The 22791-nt window shown below is 32.3% G+C and overlaps 1 protein-coding gene across 2 annotated transcripts in view; it reads right to left on the reverse strand.

Moving 5' to 3' along the window:
* Positions 1-22791, reverse strand: part of LOC127732213 (cholecystokinin receptor type A-like) — a 93781-nt gene that overhangs the window by 54405 nt on the left and 16585 nt on the right. The window contains exon 1 of one of the 2 annotated variants that reach the window (XM_052241301.1): positions 22400-22475. The exons of the other annotated variant lie outside the window; for it this stretch is intronic. The gene's annotated coding sequence lies outside the window, so the exon portion shown is untranslated. Of the gene's footprint in view, positions 1-22399; positions 22476-22791 lie in introns of those variants that run through there. 2 annotated transcript variants of the gene reach the window in all.

Below are 22791 nucleotides of genomic sequence, written 5' to 3' on the forward strand. Positions count from 1 at the left end.
AGATAATGTTTTTCATTGAAAGAGAAGTTGTTGTTCTCTAGCACTAGTTTCAGAAGTGTAACAAGGCACTCAGTTGGAGGATTTTTTTCACTACGAGTGTTCCATACCTCTTCACACGCTGCTATTCCTTCGTCTTGTGGAATGTTGGTATATAAAGAAGACACTTCCATGGATGCAAGTATAGTATTGCTTGGTAGAGGATAGAGGCTTTCCATTTTCTTTAGATAATCAGTCGTATCTTGGATGTAAGAGGGAAATCGCCAACTTTCAAACTCCATTTTTTATAAACAATTAACCACAGATCCAACACTAAATACTATTCGAAGGATCAACACCATCCTTCAAGAGATGTTCGACAAAATGCATATAGACAATGACACCTTTGATTATCTCCGACCTCTTGAGAACGAAGCAAAGGCCGGAAGATTCTATATGTTGCCTAAAATACATAAAACGGGCAATTCAGGTCGACCAATTGTTTCAGCAAGTAGTCATCCAACTGAAAAGATATCAGAATTTATAGACCATCATCTAAGACCTCATGTGAAAGAACTACCCTCTTACATCCAAGATACGACTGATTATCTAAAGAAAATGGAAAGCCTCAATCCTCTACCAAGCAATACTATACTTGCATCCATGGACGTGTCTTCTTTATATACCAACATTCCACAAGACGAAGGAATAGCAGCGTGTGAAGAGGTATGGAACACTCGTAGTGAAAAAAATCCTCCAACTGAGTGCCTTGTTACACTTCTGAAACTAGTGCTAGAGAACAACAACTTCTCTTTCAATGAAAAACATTATCTCCAGATAGACGGTACTAGTATGGGCACAAAAATGGCCCCGTCATATGCCAACATATTTATGGGCCAACTTGAAAAACGCCTCTTGGCTAGTGCTCCATACCAGCCCTTATCATGGTTCCGATTCATTGACGATATTGATTTCAAATGGACAGATTCACAAGAACATCTTAATGAATTTCTAGGACACTGTAACTCTTTCCACCATTCAATAAAATTTACATATGAATCATCTATGGAGAAAATAAACTTCCTCGACACTACGAGTTACATCAAGAACGGAACCATTATAACGGACCTTCATACCAAACAAACGGACAAACATCAATTCCTTTCTCCTAAAAGTTGCCATCCTAAACACTGCTCCCGTGGCATCCCATTCAGCCAGGCATTGCGAATCAAGAGAATATGCTCTACTGAAAATACGCAAAATGCTAGACTTGGACAACTACGTAAACATCTAGTTGTTCGAGGATACAATAACAACATCATTGATAGCGCTTTCGAAAAAGCAAACAAAACTAGTCGCCAAGAACTTCTAGAGTACAAAGATAAGAATAAAGCAGCTAACAGAACACCCGTTGTACTCACTTACCATCCTGATTTTAAAAATGTGTCTTCCATTGTTCAGAAGCATTGGAAAATTGTAGAAAATGATTCCAATCTTAAAAAAGTATTTTCCTCACCACCAGTCATGGCCTTCAGAAGACCTAAAAACATCCGTGACAAATTAGTGACATCTGTATTAGCAAAGCAGCCTACTCCATCTCCCGGTTGCTACAAACAATGTGGTCGAAGGAACTGCTTGTGTTGTAAAGCTGCCAATACAAGCAGTTCTTTCATCAGCTCCGTTACTAAACAAAATTATACCATCTACTCAAATTCCAACTGTAAAACGGAGAACTCAATTTATATATTAACATGTGACACATGTGGCATTCAGTATGTGGGAGAAACAATGGACAAATTTAATATTCGGCTCAATAACCATCGTTCATGGTACAAAACCAACAAAAACTGTCCTCTCACAAGACATCTTCGTTCAACGAAACATTCTTTTGATAATGTTACCTTCCAAATCATAGAAGTCAACACCGAGTGGGACACCACGGCGAGAAGGAGAAGAGAAAATTTTTGGATCCACCAACTCCACACTTTAGAACCTGATGGTCTTAACGAAAAAGATGAGAAAAGATACAGGAAAGATAAAGAATAATTTAGTACACAGCATCGTCCTTTTTATCCTGTAATATTGGCCAATGGACGTTGCTAACTTCAACTACCAATTTTGTAAAAATCTTGAACTTCATCCAAATTATGTATTATTTTCAAGGCAGCTAAATTCAAGTGCAACATATACATTGAGCTGCAAAAGTTTCTTATCATCTACATCCGATTTCACCTGGATAGGTGCACGCTTGATAAAGCTAGTTAGTCTAGCGAAATATTGCGTTTATTTTCATCATTTTGTAAATATTTTAAACATTCTTATATTTACATACTAAATAGTGTGTTAAAATTACATTGTTAGGCAATCTATAATTTTATTTGTGTAATTGAATTAATCTCTGTACTGATTAATCCACACTCCCATAGATTTGTATGTCATGTGCTGCTATTTATAGGCACTTATATTATTATCTTCAGTAGCACGCATTTCACAAATGTTTGTGTAATCCATTCAAATCTATCGCTATCTTTACAACATGGATAGCGCACTGCATTTCAAGAAATTAAGATCTTTAACTAAAAAGAAACTACAAACTAAACATCATTTATCAAACTTAAAAAAATATATTCAAAGTAGAACTGTACCAAAAGGTTTAAACATCAAAGTGAGTCCCCAGGCACCGGGACATAAATCCAAAAGATTCATGAGCCGTTGGAATGAAATTCTGTTTAACTGTTCAATCCAGCTACTTCAACTGTTACTTTCTTTTACAACCACAAATTACAAACAAATTGTAAATGAAATATCAGATATCATCAACAATAGTAACATTTCACGTGACGATTTACCAATTATTAAACGTCGCCTCGTAGATATTGAAAAAATTGAATTATCCAAACATAAAGAAAAACAAAGGAATAAATTTCAAAGAGATAAAATTCACACTGTCTATTTAAATCAGGATATAAATGATAGCAATACAACAAACCATAAGGTCCCTAGAAAAAGAAAATTCAAAAGACGGAAACAAAAAACTGAAAGCATTGTTGTAAATTTGTCATCTAAGGAACTTACACGTGCTGAAGAATCTCTTTTAAGTAAAGGTTTAAACTTCTGTCCTATCCCATCAAATGTAAATAACTTTCAGCTAGACGAGGACTTAGACCAATTCGCTAGACGTTTACGCTTGAAAGATTTTTTCTACAATAGGGGCAAGAAAAACCTTGAAGAAGCTGGATTAACAGATTCAGATACTGACACCAATGAAGAAGTCACGCCCATCCCAAAATTTAAGAAAAAAAGTTCATGGAAACCACCTAAGAGTAAAAATGATAACTTGGAGTCTTTTATTAACTACGTGAGGTCTGATATAAAGTCCTGTATAACAAATACAAGAAATTATAATTTATCCAAGTCAGAAAGCATTGCTTTGAAAGCGTTAAAAGATCAAGAGGATATCGTAATAAAACCTGCCGACAAAGGGGGCGCTGTGGTTGTCATGAATAAAACAGATTACATAGCAGAGGGAAATCGCCAACTTTCAAACTCCATTTTTTATAAACAATTAACCACAGATCCAACACTAAATACTATTCGAAGGATCAACACCATCCTTCAAGAGATGTTCGACAAAATGCATATAGACAATGACACCTTTGATTATCTCCGACCTCTTGAGAACGAAGCAAAGGCCGGAAGATTCTATATGTTGCCTAAAATACATAAAACGGGCAATCCAGGTCGACCAATTGTTTCAGCAAGTAGTCATCCAACTGAAAAGATATCAGAATTTATAGACCATCATCTAAGACCTCATGTGAAAGAACTACCCTCTTACATCCAAGATACGACTGATTATCTAAAGAAAATGGAAAGCCTCAATCCTCTACCAAGCAATACTATACTTGCATCCATGGACGTGTCTTCTTTATATACCAACATTCCACAAGACGAAGGAATAGCAGCGTGTGAAGAGGTATGGAACACTCGTAGTGAAAAAAATCCTCCAACTGAGTGCCTTGTTACACTTCTGAAACTAGTGCTAGAGAACAACAACTTCTCTTTCAATGAAAAACATTATCTCCAGATAGACGGTACTAGTATGGGCACAAAAATGGCCCCGTCATATGCCAACATATTTATGGGCCAACTTGAAAAACGCCTCTTGGCTAGTGCTCCATACCAGCCCTTATCATGGTTCCGATTCATTGACGATATTGATTTCAAATGGACAGATTCACAAGAACATCTTAATGAATTTCTAGGACACTGTAACTCTTTCCACCATTCAATAAAATTTACATATGAATCATCTATGGAGAAAATAAACTTCCTCGACACTACGAGTTACATCAAGAACGGAACCATTATAACGGACCTTCATACCAAACAAACGGACAAACATCAATTCCTTTCTCCTAAAAGTTGCCATCCTAAACACTGCTCCCGTGGCATCCCATTCAGCCAGGCATTGCGAATCAAGAGAATATGCTCTACTGAAAATACGCAAAATGCTAGACTTGGACAACTACGTAAACATCTAGTTGTTCGAGGATACAATAACAACATCATTGATAGCGCTTTCGAAAAAGCAAACAAAACTAGTCGCCAAGAACTTCTAGAGTACAAAGATAAGAATAAAGCAGCTAACAGAACACCCCTTGTACTCACTTACCATCCTGATTTTAAAAATGTGTCTTCCATTGTTCAGAAGCATTGGAAAATTGTAGAAAATGATTCCAATCTTAAAAAAGTATTTTCCTCACCACCAGTCATGGCCTTCAGAAGACCTAAAAACATCCGTGACAAATTAGTGACATCTGTATTAGCAAAGCAGCCTACTCCATCTCCCGGTTGCTACAAACAATGTGGTCGAAGGAACTGCTTGTGTTGTAAAGCTGCCAATACAAGCAGTTCTTTCATCAGCTCCGTTACTAAACAAAATTATACCATCTACTCAAATTCCAACTGTAAAACGGAGAACTCAATTTATATATTAACATGTGACACATGTGGCATTCAGTATGTGGGAGAAACAATGGACAAATTTAATATTCGGCTCAATAACCATCGTTCATGGTACAAAACCAACAAAAACTGTCCTCTCACAAGACATCTTCGTTCAACGAAACATTCTTTTGATAATGTTACCTTCCAAATCATAGAAGTCAACACCGAGTGGGACACCACGGCGAGAAGGAGAAGAGAAAATTTTTGAATCCACCAACTCCACACTTTAGAACCTGATGGTCTTAACGAAAAAGATGAGAAAAGATACAGGAAAGATAAAGAATAATTTAGTACACAGCATCGTCCTTTTTATCCTGTAATATTGGCCAATGGACGTTGCTAACTTCAACTACCAATTTTGTAAAAATCTTGAACTTCATCCAAATTATGTATTATTTTCAAGGCAGCTAAATTCAAGTGCAACATATACATTGAGCTGCAAAAGTTTCTTATCATCTACATCCGATTTCACCTGGATAGGTGCACGCTTGATAAAGCTAGTTAGTCTAGCGAAATATTGCGTTTATTTTCATCATTTTGTAAATATTTTAAACATTCTTATATTTACATACTAAATAGTGTGTTAAAATTACATTGTTAGGCAATCTATATATATATATATAAATATAAATTCATTTAAAATAGACTTTGCTTTCACATTGCTAAATTATACTTGAACAAAACAATACTGTATATGAGTTTCGCGCTTTGTTATGTTTCAAATGTTTTATACAACTGCCTCATTAATGAATCGAACAATTGATTGGTGTTTAACGCCACTTTAAGCGCTATTGGCTTTTTAGTGGCGGTACATTTTTATTAGCGGAGGAGGACGGAGTGCCCGGAAGTAACCATCAACCTTCGACAGGAAAATTGACAATCTTAGTTAATTAAGTTTGAACATTTGCAAAGTGCGGGTTTCGTACTCCTCAGTGTTGACAGGCTAGTGATACAGTAGTTGGACTTCCTAGACCACTCGACCACCGAGGCCCCTTATTGAATCGGAGTTTACCGCTCATCCCGATTTGGCACAAGGATTTGGAATTAAGTTTTCACTTCTCTTCAATTTTGTTATTCATTTGGTCGTCAAAGTGTTTTAATTAGAGTGCAACTGATGACTCTTATGAAAACGAAACACACGTCTGCCAATTGAAACATTAAAGGCGTTTCTGTCCCCATAAATAAATTTTCTTAGCCAAATTTGGCACAGCTTTTTGAATTGTTTGGTACTAAATGCTCTTTAACTTTGTGATTGGTTTCAACTTTCGACTGTTTTGATATGAGTGCCACTGACTTATATTCTGTAGAAGAAGGTTTTGCGTCTAAATGTAAGGTCTGGTATGTTTGATGAGTTTTATAGCCATTTAGAATGTCATTAATGATAGATAACATTGACTTTGAACACATTCTTTCAAAGTTTACTAGAGGCAACAAAAATTACTCATTTCATGCTAAACTAAGGCTTCGTGTCTGATTTAAACATTACATTTTTCTGTTTTCTGTCGACAAACAACAATTCGAATCAAGGATGGCGTAATAAGAGGCATTTGATACATTCGATCGTCATCATCAGTTGTTGTTTTATTACACACAAACGCAAGTGTTGTATTAATTATGCTATTGACATTTTCACAAAATCTGCGATGTACTTTATACTTCATTGTGGATCCGGAAAAAAATTGTTATCTAAATGACAATAATTACATTTTATTTGCATCACGTTTTTAAATGATCTACACTATATTAATTCCCCCATTTACGGAGTTCTATTTGATTTAGTGACTTGCATGTGAGTAATAATGTCAATAATATGATGTTCAATGCACAATTATAATCTCTTTAATCTATAACATTTCAAAATGTCGTAGATGTATTACAGTTTTTTCATATCTAATTGATACCATATGTAGTGATAAATGGAATCTTAGATGGACATTAGTTCTAAATCGTCCCCAAGTCAAACAATATTAATAGAACTTCAAACGCTGCATGTACATGTGTTAAGACGGCTTTCGTCATTAGATTTTATTAGATTTTAATTTCAAACAGACCATATTCTATATACCAGATCGCAATCATATTTAGTCTGACTTTACCATAAGTTATTTTACTTGGTTTGTATATACAGTGTAGATTTATTAGATTTTAACCCGAAGTACTATTACTGCCTCCTCAGTCCTACTTTTGAAATTCTAAGGTTTTGGAAACTTCGTGCATAAATAGCTTTATCCGTATTCGACACAACTTTTCGGATTTTTTAGAATTTTTTAATGCTCTCTTCAGCTTCGTATTAAGATGATTTGATACCAGTGCCACTGTAGAGTTTTATGTAGACGAAACACAGGATTTGAGTATCAAAATATTAGCCTGTTATATTTGATGATTTTTTACTAATAAAGAAATGCTTCTCCGTCTAATAACATAAACAGTACCAGATTTTTTAATGCACCAGATGCGCATTTCGACAATTAATGTCTCTTCAGTGATGCTCGAGGCTAAAATAGTTGAATATCCAAAATCTAATACAAATGTTGAAGACGGGATCAAACCAAAAGTGACCTAAAGCGTAGTCCAATTTTGACAAGGAATCAGAGCTTTGCATGAGGGAGATATATTCCTTAATTCAAAATAATTTGAAAAATTGTATTACAGCAATCCATTTTTCTCTTTAGGTCCATCTGACACTACAGGTTTCAATATGTTATTGGCTGTAACACTTACAGATGACTATGACTAGAACTGACCGTACGTATTATTACTTTTGATTGAAGCAGAGGCATGCACTATTTTTATAGTGGATGCTATTTGATAATATTGACGCATTTTATTCCGCGCCTCCAAAAGTCGCCAGCATTATGATTTATGCTTGTGGGTTGGTCTGTGCGATGCTAAAATTTTATTTAAGGTAGTTTATCATGAAGTTTGTTTCGGTCATATGAACTTGAAACTAAATACATATGTTCACTTTGACATGAACTTCATAAAAATCTTTGCCAAAATAAGGATTATGACAAGTTAAGTTTACAATGTTAAGTCTATATTATTTGCGCATGTAAAGCATTTGTTAAATGCACATTCCAGACTTTATTTCGAGTATTCCTTAAAAAACTAATACATTTAGGAAAGTAATAAAATAATAGTAAAGCTAATGATTTTAAAATAGCGAACATAACAAACTAATTGAAAACGCAATCAGATAGGTTATCTTTATATAAAACATGATATATATATATATATATATATATAAATATAAATTCATTTAAAATAGACTTTGCTTTCACATTGCTAAATTATACTTGAACAAAACAATACTGTATATGAGTTTCGCGCTTTGTTATGTTTTAAATGTTTTATACAACTGCCTCATTAATGAATCGAACAATTGATTGGTGTTTAACGCCACTTTAAGCGCTATTGGCTTTTTAGTGGCGGTACATTTTTATTAGCGGAGGAGGACGGAGTGCCCGGAAGTAACCATCAACCTTCGACAGGAAAATTGACAATCTTAGTTAATTAAGTTTGAACATTTGCAAAGTGCGGGTTTCGTACTCCTCAGTGTTGACAGGCTAGTGATACAGTAGTTGGACTTCCTAGACCACTCGACCACCGAGGCCCCTTATTGAATCGGAGTTTACCGCTCATCCCGATTTGGCACAAGGATTTGGAATTAAGTTTTCACTTCTCTTCAATTTTGTTATTCATTTGGTCGTCAAAGTGTTTTAATTAGAGTGCAACTGATGACTCTTATGAAAACGAAACACACGTCTGCCAATTGAAACATTAAAGGCGTTTCTGTCCCCATAAATAAATTTTCTTAGCCAAATTTGGCACAGCTTTTTGAATTGTTTGGTACTAAATGCTCTTTAACTTTGTGATTGGTTTCAACTTTCGACTGTTTTGATATGAGTGCCACTGACTTATATTCTGTAGAAGAAGGTTTTGCGTCTAAATGTAAGGTCTGGTATGTTTGATGAGTTTTATAGCCATTTAGAATGTCATTAATGATAGATAACATTGACTTTGGACACATTCTTTCAAAGTTTACTAGAGGCAACAAAAACTACTCATTTCATGCTAAACTAAGGCTTCGTGTCTGATTTAAACATTACATTTTTCTGTTAACATATTTGCTATAACATTTTAAACAATGAAAATCATAATGAATCCAACGTCAGCGATTAAATCCATAACATTATTCATATTTTAAAGTTACTGTATTAATTAGTTCAAATGTTAGCAAAGTAAATTTGAAATACAATCAAAATGCAATTCTTAAATGAATAGACTTTCAAATTTAAAAGAATGATTTGTTTATCAAAATGGATTGTTTAAAGGAGGACGAGAGAATAAAGGTCGATAATTTGACCCTATAATAGAGTAAGATAAAATCGATGGACTTCTCGTTTTTTAAATTATAATGAAAATCCGTATAATTTTTGGGTCGTTGTTTAGCATTACCAAGAGTCCCAATATTCAAACCCACATACGATAGATCAAAGTCGTTCTCAATATAATGAGAATAATTTAAAACATTACAAGCAGCTATATATATCTCATTCGCGATACTGTTAAAGAGGGACGAAAGATACCAGAGGGACAGTCAAACTCATAGATCGAAAAGAAACAGACAACGCCATGGCCAAAAATAAAAAGACAAACAGACAAATAATAGTACCAATGACACAACATAGAAAACTAAAGACTAAGCAACACGAACCCCACCAAAAACTGGGGGTGATCTCAGGTGCTCCGGAAGGGTAATCTAATATTCTAATATAATAATGTAATATTCGACGTGTGTTCAAAGTTTACAACAAACCCGGAATATTAAGTTAAAACCAAATTTGAAATCAATCTGTTGATGACAACAATACGAATTTCACTGATTTGACAGATCAAATCAACTGCTGAATTCCGCAAATTTATGATGAAGTTCTAAACATATTAACGTGAGGTTCCATGCATGGGATATTGCTGCTAATTGCACTCAATGGTTAAAACAATTAAATAATGCTCTATTAAACAAAAATAAAAAACATCAAGTTTCTGCAAGAGAAGCTTGATATAACATAAAATGAATGCTGTTTTTCGAAAATTTATACAATATGCAGGCAAATGACCACCACATTTTGCAAAAAACAAAACGCTGAACGCTTCTAGGTAAAATGGAATGGTTACTGGCTTTCATTTCGTAGAAACTTTCCATAGCACAGATTTCTATTCTAATTTAAAGATTTTCGAAAAAAAATGTATGTATGTTATCTGAAATTAAAAATTTAAACACAAAAATTCGGCACAAATGTTCTAATGATATGAAAGCAGTATCTTGATATATGAACTCAATTATAACATTTCTATAAGCTGGAATTGACATATGAAGGTTTTTTATTCAAGTAGGGTAAAATATTGGTCAAATTTCAATCATCATCGAACATCTATATCATAGGATGATAACTATTGTTATATTGATATATTTATATCAATTATCCATATTTACAAGATATATTGTCAACTACCTTTTTTCAAATCAATAAAATATGCGATTTTTTCAAAAGCATGATCATTTGCACAAAGTACACAAATAATGAGAAAAATTAGTGTTTCATAATAAGGTAGGCGGAACCTATATGGTTTGCCTTCATACGAAGTAAAAACATATGACGGAATCAAATAATTCGTCTTTCAACTAATAAAAAATCAGCATTTGTATGATTGGAACATATACTGTAAATACTAAGCAGTGGCGTATAGATTATTATTATCATGATTTTGTTGTTGTAATTGTTGTCAAATATAAATCGGTGCTAGAATCGTGAAATTATGCATACTGAACTGATAATATGTCATCTTCTCATCATCGATTTGTCAAAAATGATTACCTCTTCACAAACGTGATCTTTATTTTCTCGGTCAATCACATGAAATGGTAATTATTTTAACGCCCAATATTCACATTTAAAGAAATATAATCTCTTAAAGATTATCAAAGCTGAAACATAAGTCAAATACTAAAGAGCTCTGACAGTTGAAAAGGAATTAAAGTAGCCGGACACGCGAATAAGAAATCATAACTTTGTTTGAAGTAGATGATTCACAACCTGATTTAAGAATCATAATTATTCATGAAGTAAATGATCAGTTATTAATTTTGTATAAAGTTGAACCTTAATTAATTGTTTTATTGATAATCGCTGTCATTTCGATGTTTTTTATTGCTTAATCTGACTTTTCTTGTTCATTCTTGTTTATCCTGGTCTTGCTAAAAGATTTTGTAATTTATAATTTATGAAATACCACTTGATAACCGTTCGATCTATTTTCATTATTATTTTTGTGTAAGAAGTTTGAAGCCTGATTAAATTTCAAATGCTAAAATATCATTCATACAACATGTGCACATGGCGCTTGATTCAAAACAGTTGAGGGCCAAATAAATACTAAGTTAAAGAGCATTAAAAACTCGAAATTTTAATAAGTTGTGCCAAATATGAAGAAGGCAGTCTTTGTCTGGGTGAAGAAAACCTCAGTGTCAGTAAAGCGCTTTCCCCATTTAGTGACAAATTATCAATATATCAAAGTAGATACATTATGATACCCCATCACAAATATAATCTTAACATCAAAAGGAATATTCATTGTTACCCCGCATTATGTCTTGGGGAAAAATGTCGAATGCATATTTGCCCGAAATTTACTTTTCCCTGACGATATTAAGAACTGTTAGCCCAAGAATACTAGAAAAAGAAATCTAAAAAGAACACTTACCGTACAAATGTATAACACACATCTCTGTTGTTGAATAACCTTATCCAACATGTTTCAAAAAGTATGTTCCAATGCAAACAAAAAACAATGTCGACAAAGAATAATTAGAATGAAGGATGGCGTAATAAGAAGTATTTGATATATTCGATCGTCATCATCAATCGTTGTTTTATTACATACAAATGCAAGTGGTGTTGTATTATTAATGCAATTGACATATTAATACAATGCATTATACTTTATACTTCGAAGTGGATACGGAAATTTTTTTCTATTATCTAAATGACACTTCTAGTAATTACATCTTATTTGCATCACTTTTTTAAATGATCGACAAAATATCAATTTTCACATTTTACGGAGATTTATTTAATCTAGTGTTGTGTATATCAGCAATAATTTTCGATTTTGTAATGCTCAATACACAACTATAATTACTTTAAATAATAACATTTCAAAATATCGCAGATGTCTTGATTTCCCTTTCTATGTAGCAACATTCCAGCAGCTCCTGCATAAGGAGTATATATCTCCCAGTTGGAAACAATATTCTAGGACTTGTATTTCCTTTGATGGTTTCCTTGATAGAGGGTTGCTGCTCACAAGGGAGCTATTAAACCAAGAGATCCCATCGTAAATTTTACGGAAGCCATCAAGAGTTGGTTGACCGTTATGGAATATCCGTTTCACAGATGACAACGGATATGTTCTAGTTGTCGTAACTACAATCCCATCCTCTTTTGGTTCTACTTACCCTTCTGGAGCACCTGAGATCACCCCCCGTTTTTTGGTGGGGTTTGGTTTTCTATGTTGTGTTCTGCGAACTGTTGTTTGTCTCTTTGTTTCCTTTCTATTTTAGCCATGGTATTGTCAGTTTATTTTCGACTTATGAGTTTGAATGTCCCTTTTGTATCCTTCGCCTCTCTTTTACAAGATTAAAAAATAAATGTTTTGTTGTAGTGAAAAATGCTTCAATTTTCTCTCTCTCTCTCTCTCTCTCTCTCTCTCTCTCTCTCTCTCTCTGATTTAATCATGTTCACGAATCTGTGTAATGCCACATAAAAGAAATTGGGATGTACGTCAATTGAACAAAACCCAAAGACAACAAGAAGCTGTCAGAGTGACAGCAAACCGGATTTGCATGCATGAAAATGATATTCGCAAATCTGGACCCCCAAACAGGATCAAGTAAAAAAATATATATAACATTCAGAAAATTAGTTTATACAGAATAACAAACAAACCTACCATAAAATTGTTCAAACAATTTACCAAAGAAAAGAAAAAAAAAAATTCCAAAATATCATTTATCATTAATACAATGTCTTTTAAAAATCTATAAAACTTATCTGTAATTATCTTAAAAATGTCTAATAATGAACAGTAAATTTCAAACTATATTTATACGGTCCTACAGAGCTTATCATCAACAACACTTAGGAAACATAAAATTTTCAAATAAATCTGTCACTCCAAATATAATTGTTGATTGATAAACACCACATGCTTTGTTATCTTAAAAACACTTAGTGTAATCAAACTTTATATATATAATTAATAGTTCCCAACATTTTTTCTTTCATATGTCACAAACTAATATCTGCAACTTTATCTACACAATTTAATGTAATGAAATATATCTTTTAATACAAATAGATTATTATCGAATGAAAATAATATCTGAAATCTGGACCCCCAAACAAGATCAAGTAAAAATTAAACATTAACACACCCAACAAAAATAAAATACCACACAACAACTGTAACATCTACCTTCAAAACACACATGACTTTAAAAAAAATAGTTATAAAAAGAAATTTTTGACAACTCCTGACTAAAATCAACAGATACAATCATTGATATCCATATACTTATTAATTACACCATTTCTTTTCAAAGGGAAATAACTCAAAATAAAAATAAATCATATAATAAATATCACTTTTCGCTACTGAAAGGACTACAACTCAACAACGAGAAAAGCTAAAATCTTGAAAATTGAACTTGACCTTCATTTAGTCACAGGAAACAACATATCTAAATTTGAAAAGATTTCGTCAAAGCGGTTTCATGTTAATGAACCGACACTGTTTGGCAGCCACCCGCCCGCCTGCCGTACATCCCCAAATCAATAACCGATTTTTCCTTCGAAAATCCGGTTAAAAATCAAATGCACAAAAAGGGCAATATGCATTCCTCAACACTTGAAACCTATATTTACAATATGTCGTGTTCTAAATAGCCCCTTGTCAAACAATGTTAGTTAAAGAGAGACAAAATATACCAAAGGGATATTCAAACTCTGAAACTGACAATGCCATGGAAAGAAACGAAAACGACGCAAAGACAAACAACAGTACATAAAAAGTAAAATCACAAACATACTGAACTCCGAGGATAATTCAAAACGGAAAGTCCCTAATCAAATGGCAAAATCAAATTATAAAACGCATCAAACGAATGGACAACAACTGTCATATTTCTGACTTGGTACAGGCATTTTCAAATGTAGAAAATGGTGGATTGAACTTGGTTTGATAGCGCTAAACCTCTCACTTGTATGACAGTCGCATCAAATTCCATTATATTTACAACGATGCGTGAACAAAACAGACATAATAGGTAACATTGTCAAAATATGGGTACAACAGTCATCACTGTGTCACAATCTCAAAACAAACAAACATTTAACAGAGAAGCACAAAAAGCATCTATCAAATTTAACAACCACATTCATTGCTTACTTATATATGTATTATAAATCTACCCATAAAGGATTTAAATATTTAAAGTCATGTGACTGCATTCACATCTACTCTTAATGTAGAGTCGCGTGTTTTACGCCAGAAAATGTAAACGTCACACAGGAAGAAATATAAAATAATTTTGTCGTTCAAAGTATTTTAAAAATTATAATTTCACATGGGGAATGGTGGTATACAGGGTTGAAAAATCAAAAGTTTTTGTTAGAACTAATATCAGAAAAAGACCGAGATTTAAAATTATCCAGAAGTTCTTTAGAATTTTTAAGAATTCACATATGGTTAATGCTACTACGCGAGTAAAATAATTTTGTCGTTCAAAGTATTTTCAAAATTATAATAGAACAATAACATAATGGTATTATAATAGAACAATAACATAATGATATTATAATAGAACATTAACAAAATGGTGGGATCTTTTAAAGTACAGAGCAACGTCATATGTTCCATAGAAACACATAAAGTCACACGTACAAAACACACCAGCAAAAATGAAAGATAATACCAACACATTGATGGGATGTATAAGTACCGAGCCACGTCAAATGTATATCACAGAAAACAGACCAAACAGTAAAAGTAATATTAATAATACTAATAATTAATAAAACGCGACATAGAAACCTAAAGATTGAGCAACACGAAGACCACCAATCAAAACTCCAAACGCTGAAAGTGAATATGAAAAGATAGCGTTCTTCACTCTTTCCTTAGATTTCAAATTCAAAGAGACGACAGTTTATGTACCAGATCGGAATCACATTTAGTCTGACTTAACCATCAGTTGTTTCACTTGGTTTATATATTCAATGTGGGTTTATGAAATTTTACTCTCTAAACTACTATTGCCTCCAACTTTCGAAATTGTACGCTTTTTGAAACTCTTAGCATTAATAGCTTTATCCCAATTTGGCATAATTTTTTGGATTAAAAAAAAAAAATTCAATGCTCTTCAACTTAGATGGCATTTAATTCTAGTGCCACTGAAGAGTTTTTTATGGACTCTGTCTAGGATCCCATCTTCCCATTATTGTTCACCTAATACTACAGGTTTTATAATGCTTTGGTAGTAACAATTACATATACAATATTGCTTTTTTGTTTTTGATACTAACTTTATCAGCATTGATATCAAGAAAACCCGCAAGGGCGAGATGATGAAGTCAGTATAAAAAATTGAAAAAAAAACCCAAAAAATGGCATTATTCTTTTTATCAGCAATTCTGTCTTAACAATATGTTCTCTGTTTGATAATATGAATTAAAATAAAATTTACAGTAAACTGTGCTTACGCGTAGAAAACTTTGTGATAGTTGTTCAGTTGTATGAATGAAGTCGCATGCATTTCATTGATAAATTGACGCAGTATTTCATGCACGCGCGATGTTTGACAGTGTCACGTGACGTCATCGCCTAATATTTTCGAATATCAGATCCTGTCCATGACAAAGAAACAATGAGGCAGTAAGATCAAAGGGAAAATATACAAATTGTCGATAATGCAGACTTTATTATGTTAGTGGTAGTAACACTTACAGATGAATATGACTAAAACTGAACTTGTGTTGTTTTAATTAAGGAAGAGACAAACACTACTTTGATATTGGATGCTATCAGATAAAGTTATGCTTAAGGTAGTTTACTGTAAACAGGGAAAAGAGTAGGGGCAACAAGGCCCTTATATGGCCCAAATATCACTGCAAATTTAAAAGGTATCGAACCTATTCTCAAATTTTTCCAAACTAGACTACGGTACAAGGTATTCAGAAAATAAAAACTAATTTTTACATTGAACGAGTTACCATGGCAACAAACCATAACAGTATTTGCATATTTTGTAAAATTTCTTGATTTTCCTTGTTTTTCATTAACTTTTAAGTATAATTTAGATTGGAAAAGTATGTGCGCACCTAAGAAACAACTTTATATTTGGTGAGATTATTTCAATAGTAATAATAAAGCTTATTTTAAATTATTTTGTTGTTTCTTGGCTGCGCATGATGTTTCCACAATGGAATTTCGAAATAACGATGAAAAACTGCATAAAATTCTGTATTTTTCATCGTTTAGTAAAAACGGTCATACTATGACGTAATAATAACGTCATCAGATAAAAATCTTTATGTTTTTCATTTATATTTCTTGGCCCTTATGCCGGGCCTTAATGCCCCTACACCTTTCAGCGGCAATTTTATATTCGCTATATTTGCGGTAAGATTGGAAACACGGAAATAAAACTTCCGCGAATATCTCATCGAAAACTAATTTAAAGAATGAAAACCATCCACGAACGTATACCAATGGGGTTATATACAGGGTCAATTCATCACCTGTTTTTTAGAAGACAGTTCTTTATCAAAAAATTAAAACTGTATTTTTAAATTAAAGGCAGTGTTAGAAATAAACACGTTTGACTTAAGACAGTCAAATTAAAATGAAACTTATTTTAAGCAAGCGGGAATTATTGATATTGTTATATAAACAACACTCGCGGCAGTTAGATAATTGACAACTTCAATCACTTTCAATATTATTAACACTGTGACATTGCATCTGCTACACTGATTAATATAGTCAAAAGATTGATAAATAAGTCGTTATCCTCGTAGTTTTTTATTTCCATATAGTTAAGCTATTATTTTATGTTAATCGTGTATGTGTTTTTCCAGCAAACATAAATGTATTGGTTTATTTATACTAAATGTAAGTCAAATAACTTGAAATCTACATGCACATACATGAACCGACGAAAACTGATCACTTTATTTAAAAAAAGGGTTTTGGTCGATTTTTAATATTTGCTCTACGATACATGTACAACTGTACCGTTTTAGTTTTTTTACTAAAATTTGCAAAGGACTCCTACAAAACGGCGAATTCAAAACGTCGCCAATTAGGATTCAGTTTGTAAATCGCGAAAAAATTTCCAGGTTTACAGTATCATGTAGTTTTGATCACATAAACTTGAAACTTAGTACATATGTTCACTATGTTATGAACTTTATAAAACATTTTTTTTTCAAAATAAGAGTTATAACAAATTAAACTTTACAAGGTCAGGTCTATATTATGTGCGCATGCAAAACATTTATTAAATGCACATTCCATGCTTCGTACTTTGTTTTTAGTATGCCTTGAATACATAATACATTTAGGAAAGTAATAAAACATGTAAAATAAAAGTAAAGATAATGGTTTCAAAATAACAAATTTATAACAAAAATTAACAAACTAATAGTAGACACAATTATGATAGGTTACCCTTAAATAATTTTCTACATAAGGAAATGCCTGTAACAAGTCAGGAATGTGACAGTTGTTTTCCATTCGTTTGATGTATTTGAGCTTTTGATTTTGCCATTTGATAAGGGACTTTCCGAATTGAATTTTCTTTCGAGTTCAGTATTTTTGTTATTTTACATTTTACATAAAACATGATATACATATATACATACTATTAAATATACATTGCGAAATAATACAAAATCTAAAACATTTTCATATTTGAATTCCAGACTTTGTTATATTCTAAAAATTAAACACCAGTCTCATTATTGAATCGAATGATTGATTGGTGTTAAACGCTATTTTCTGCATTATTGGCTATTTCGTGACGGTAAATTTTTATTGGCGGTGGAAGCCGGAGTGCCCGGAAAAGATCACCGACAATAGACAGGATAAATGACAATCCTAGTCAATCAAGGTTGGAGCCGAGCACACTTGCCACGTGCAGGGTTCAAACTCACAACCTCAGTGTTGACTGGCTGGTGATACAGCAGAGTGAGGTCCCTTATTGAATCGGACGTTTACCGCTCATCACGATTTATATGACGGGTATCTTTAATGACTTTTTACGACTGATGGATCGATGATAGTGCTATTGGACGTGTCGTTCCAGAGTATATGTCTGTTAAAAAAAACATGTAAACATTAAATGTTTTTCTATCCCATAAATAAATGTTAAGCTTTTTTGAATTTTTGGTACTCAATGCTCTTCAAATTTGTGATTGGTTTATACTTTCGTCTGTGTAGATATGAGTGCCACTGATTAATATTCTGTATACAACAAGAAGGTTTAGCGTACTAAATGTAATGTCTTATATCTTTGATGAGTTTTATACCATTTAGAATGTCATTAATGATAACACTGATGTTGAGCACATTCGTTAAAATTGTACTAAAAGTAACAAAATAACATTGACAAAAAAGTTTGCATGCTTTACAAAGGCTTCATGTCATTATTTCAATCAAACTTATTCATTATATTTTACTTTTAACATATTTGAGATAATATTCAAAACAATGAAAATCAAGATACACTCCAACGTCAGCGATAAAAGCCATAACATTTTTCACATTTTAATTCAAAATACAATCAAAATGCAATTGAAAAATAATTAGATTTTAAATTGTGAGTCAGTTCAAATTTAAAAGAATGCAGTAAGTTAATAAAATTGACCGTTTGATTGAGGTCGATCGATTGTAGTACTATAATTTGACACCAGAATAAAATAAAACAACCTCGACGGCTTTCTCCTCTTTAAATTTATAACATTGGTATAAAGTAAATCAGTTCAATTAAATTATGGGTGGTCATTCGGCATTACCAGGTATCCCAACATTCAAACTCACATATGGTAAAACAAGGAAGATATAATGTTCTCAAACAATAATTATGAGCCAAATTTAAAACATTACAAGCAGCTGTCTCTCAAAAAAAAATTGAATATTCTTCGGCTTGTGTTGTATGTTTACGCTCAATCCGGAACATTAGGTTTGAAACGAAGTTCGAAAACAATCTGTTGATGACAATTATCGATTTTAACTGATTTGACAGATTAAATTAACAACTGAAATCCGCAATTATATGATATAATATTAATGATAATAAACATGAGTCTCCGTACAGGATATTTATACTACTAAGGACACCAAATGATTTTAAGGTTGTGAAAAAAGGCAAGAAAATCAAGTCTCTACAAAAGTAAATTGATATATAGAATTGTATGCCTTTTTTCGCAAATTTATATGAAGTGCAAGCAAGTGACTTCTACATTTTTTCTGACGGACAGAAGCGGTTCTTGCTAAAAATATGATGGTCATTTGCTTTCATTTTGTATACATTTCCTATAGCACAGCATTCAATTCACATATGTACAGATTTTCGAACAAAATATATATGTTATTCACATTTTGAATCTGTAAGTTAAATTTTAAACACAAAACTTCGACACCTATTGTCTAGTGAGATAAACGCAGTATCATTACACGTGAAGTCAATTATAACACGCCATACAGCTGAAACTAGCGTAGGAAGGTGTTTAAAATGTAAGTAGATAGCCCGTTTAAAAGTATTTATTAAGTTTCAATAATTTTATAGTATGACAATTATTGTTATATCTATTTATATCAATTATCAATATTTACAAGAACTATTGTCAATTACTATTTTCAAATCAATAAAATTTGCAATTTTTTGAAAGCGTTTTGTTTGAACAAAGTACACGAATAATGCGAAAGATTAGTGTTTCATAATAAGGTATATTATAATTCTATAGTCTTGGGTTGCTTTTATCCAATATAACTTCATACGAAGTGAAAGCATATGACGGAATCAATAATTCGTCTTACAGCCAATAAAAGATCAGCAATTGTATGGAACATGTACAGTCAGGAACCTGATGTTCAGTGGTTGTCGTTTGTTGATGTGGTTCATAAGTGTTTCTCGTTTCTCGTTTTTTATATAGATTTGACCGTTGGTTTTCCTGTTTGAATGGTTTTGCACTAGTCATTTTTTGGGCCCTTTTTAGCTTACTGTTCGGTGTGAGCCAAGGCTCCGTATTGAAGGCCTTACTTTGACCTATAATGGTTTACTTTTACAAATTGTGACTTGGATGGAGAGTTGTCTCATTGGCACTCATATAACATCTTCTTATATCTATGTAAATACTAAGTTGTGCACAATGAATTGAGTCTAGATTATTATTCCCGTGCTGTTATTGTTGTCAAATAGGAATTGGTGCTAGAATAGTTAATATTATGCATGATGATCTTTGTTTCCTTTTTCAATCACATCAAACGGTAATTATTTTAACATCCCATATTCACATTTAAAGAAATATAATCTCTTCAAGATGCTCAAGGCTGAAACCTAAGTCAAATGATAAGGCGCATTGACAGCTAAAAAGGATTTAAAGTAGATTGACACGTGAATAAGGAATCATAACGTTGTATGAATTGGAAGATTCACAACCTGATTTAAGAATCATAATTATTCATGAAGTAAATGGTCAGCTATGTTGTATAAAGTTGAACCTTAATCAGCTGTTTTATTGATATTTTCTGTCTTTTTAATGTTGTTTATTGCTTACTCTGACTATCTTGTTTTTGTAATTTATGAATACCGCTTGATAACCAATCGACCTACTTTTATAAATAATTTTTGTTTAAGAATTTTGAAGAAGGATTGAATTTTATAGTCAAGTATTTCATTCTTAAAACATGCGCACATTGTTAGTCTTGTGTGGACGAAACGCGCGTCTTGCGTATTAAATTTTAAACCTGGTAAATTTTGTTAGCTATTATTCGTATGTTTCTCTGTCCTATATGTTCTCCCATTTATTTGTATTGTAGTCCTGTCATGTAATGTTGTCATTTTAATGTTATATTTAACATTGCCATAAAAGCGGGAGGTTTGGCTAGCCACAAAACCAGGTTTAACCCACCATTTTTTTCTTAAAATGTCCTGTACCAAGTCAGGAAAATGGCCATTGTTATGTTATAGTTCGTTTCTGTGTGTGTTACATTTTAATGTTGTGTTTCTGTTGTGTCGTAGTTCTCCTCTTATATTTCATGTGTTTCCCTCGGTTTTAGTTTGTAATCCGGATTTGTTTTTTTCTCCATCGATTTATAAATTTCGAACAGCGGTATACTACTGTTGCCTTTATTGTGATTAATTTGTATATATACAATATACGAATTAGTTTTTTTCTTCATTTATTTATTGATTTTTTTTTATTGAGAGAGAAAGAGAGAAATGCTCAGAACTCACTTGGAAAAACCGACATTAATTTCATGAGTTTTGAAGTGAGGAACTTCAGCAAAAGTTTATTTAGTAAACCTTTGTATCAATATTTTGGATTTTTATATAGTTTAGTCTAGAGTTCTCTAAATAGACATTATTTGCCGATATGTTCATCTTTTGCAAAACAAATTTATACCTTTTATTGTTACTACAACAAATCAAACATAATTCATTGTAATTTATCTAATACAGTACAACTTTATGTAATGAATAATTAATTAATTGTTGATAATTCCTAATTTATATTGATAAAGTATCCAATAGAAGTTTGTTCGCTGCACTTGAATAAAATGTATTTATTAATTTGATTCATTCACTTCACCTGCATTGTTCCGAAATCAAACAAAAGTAGTGAATTGCTTTTTGTAATTAAAAAAAAGATCAGATTATGTGGACAAAACTATGACTTCTACATATAATTTTGTCTAACTTTAAATATCACGCGTTCTATAATTGAAATGTTTTATTCATTAAAAGTTTTAAATTGTTGTGCCAAATATGAATAAGGCAGTCTTTGCCTGGGTCGATAAAAACCTCAGTGTCAGAAAAGCGCTTTAGACGCATAAGATTAGGTTTTCCCCCCAATTTGTGAGGCAAATTATTAATATTATAACGTAGATACATTATGATACCCCATCACACATTGATCTTAATATCAAAAGGAATATACACTGTTTCCTCGTACTATATTTTGGATAAAAATGTCGAATGCATATTTGCCCGATACCCAATTTTACTCATGATATTAAGTACTGTTAGCCCAAGAATACTAGAAAGAAATCTAAAAAGAACACTTACCGTCCTAGTTAATAAAACACATCTCTGATGTTCAATAACCTTATCCACCATGTTAAACAAAGTATGTGCCAATGCTAACAAAGACAATGTCGACAAACAATAATTACAATGAAGGAGGACGTAATAAGAGGCATTTGATATATTCGATCGTCATCATCAGTTGTCGTTTGACTACATATAAACGCAAGTGTTTTATTAGTTATACAATTAACATTAATCACAAATATTGCAATTCACTTTATACTTCATTTTGGATCCGGAATTTTTTTTTTATCTAAATAACACTAATTACATCTAATTTGCATCACGTTTTTAAATGATCGACAATATATCAATTCTCACATTAACATTTTACTTGATTAAGACATTTGCATTTAAGCAACAATGTCAAT

Source organism: Mytilus californianus, unplaced genomic scaffold, assembly GCF_021869535.1.
Source record: "Mytilus californianus isolate M0D057914Y unplaced genomic scaffold, xbMytCali1.0.p SCAF_22, whole genome shotgun sequence".
In the NCBI taxonomy this organism is placed as follows: domain Eukaryota; kingdom Metazoa; phylum Mollusca; class Bivalvia; order Mytilida; family Mytilidae; genus Mytilus; species Mytilus californianus.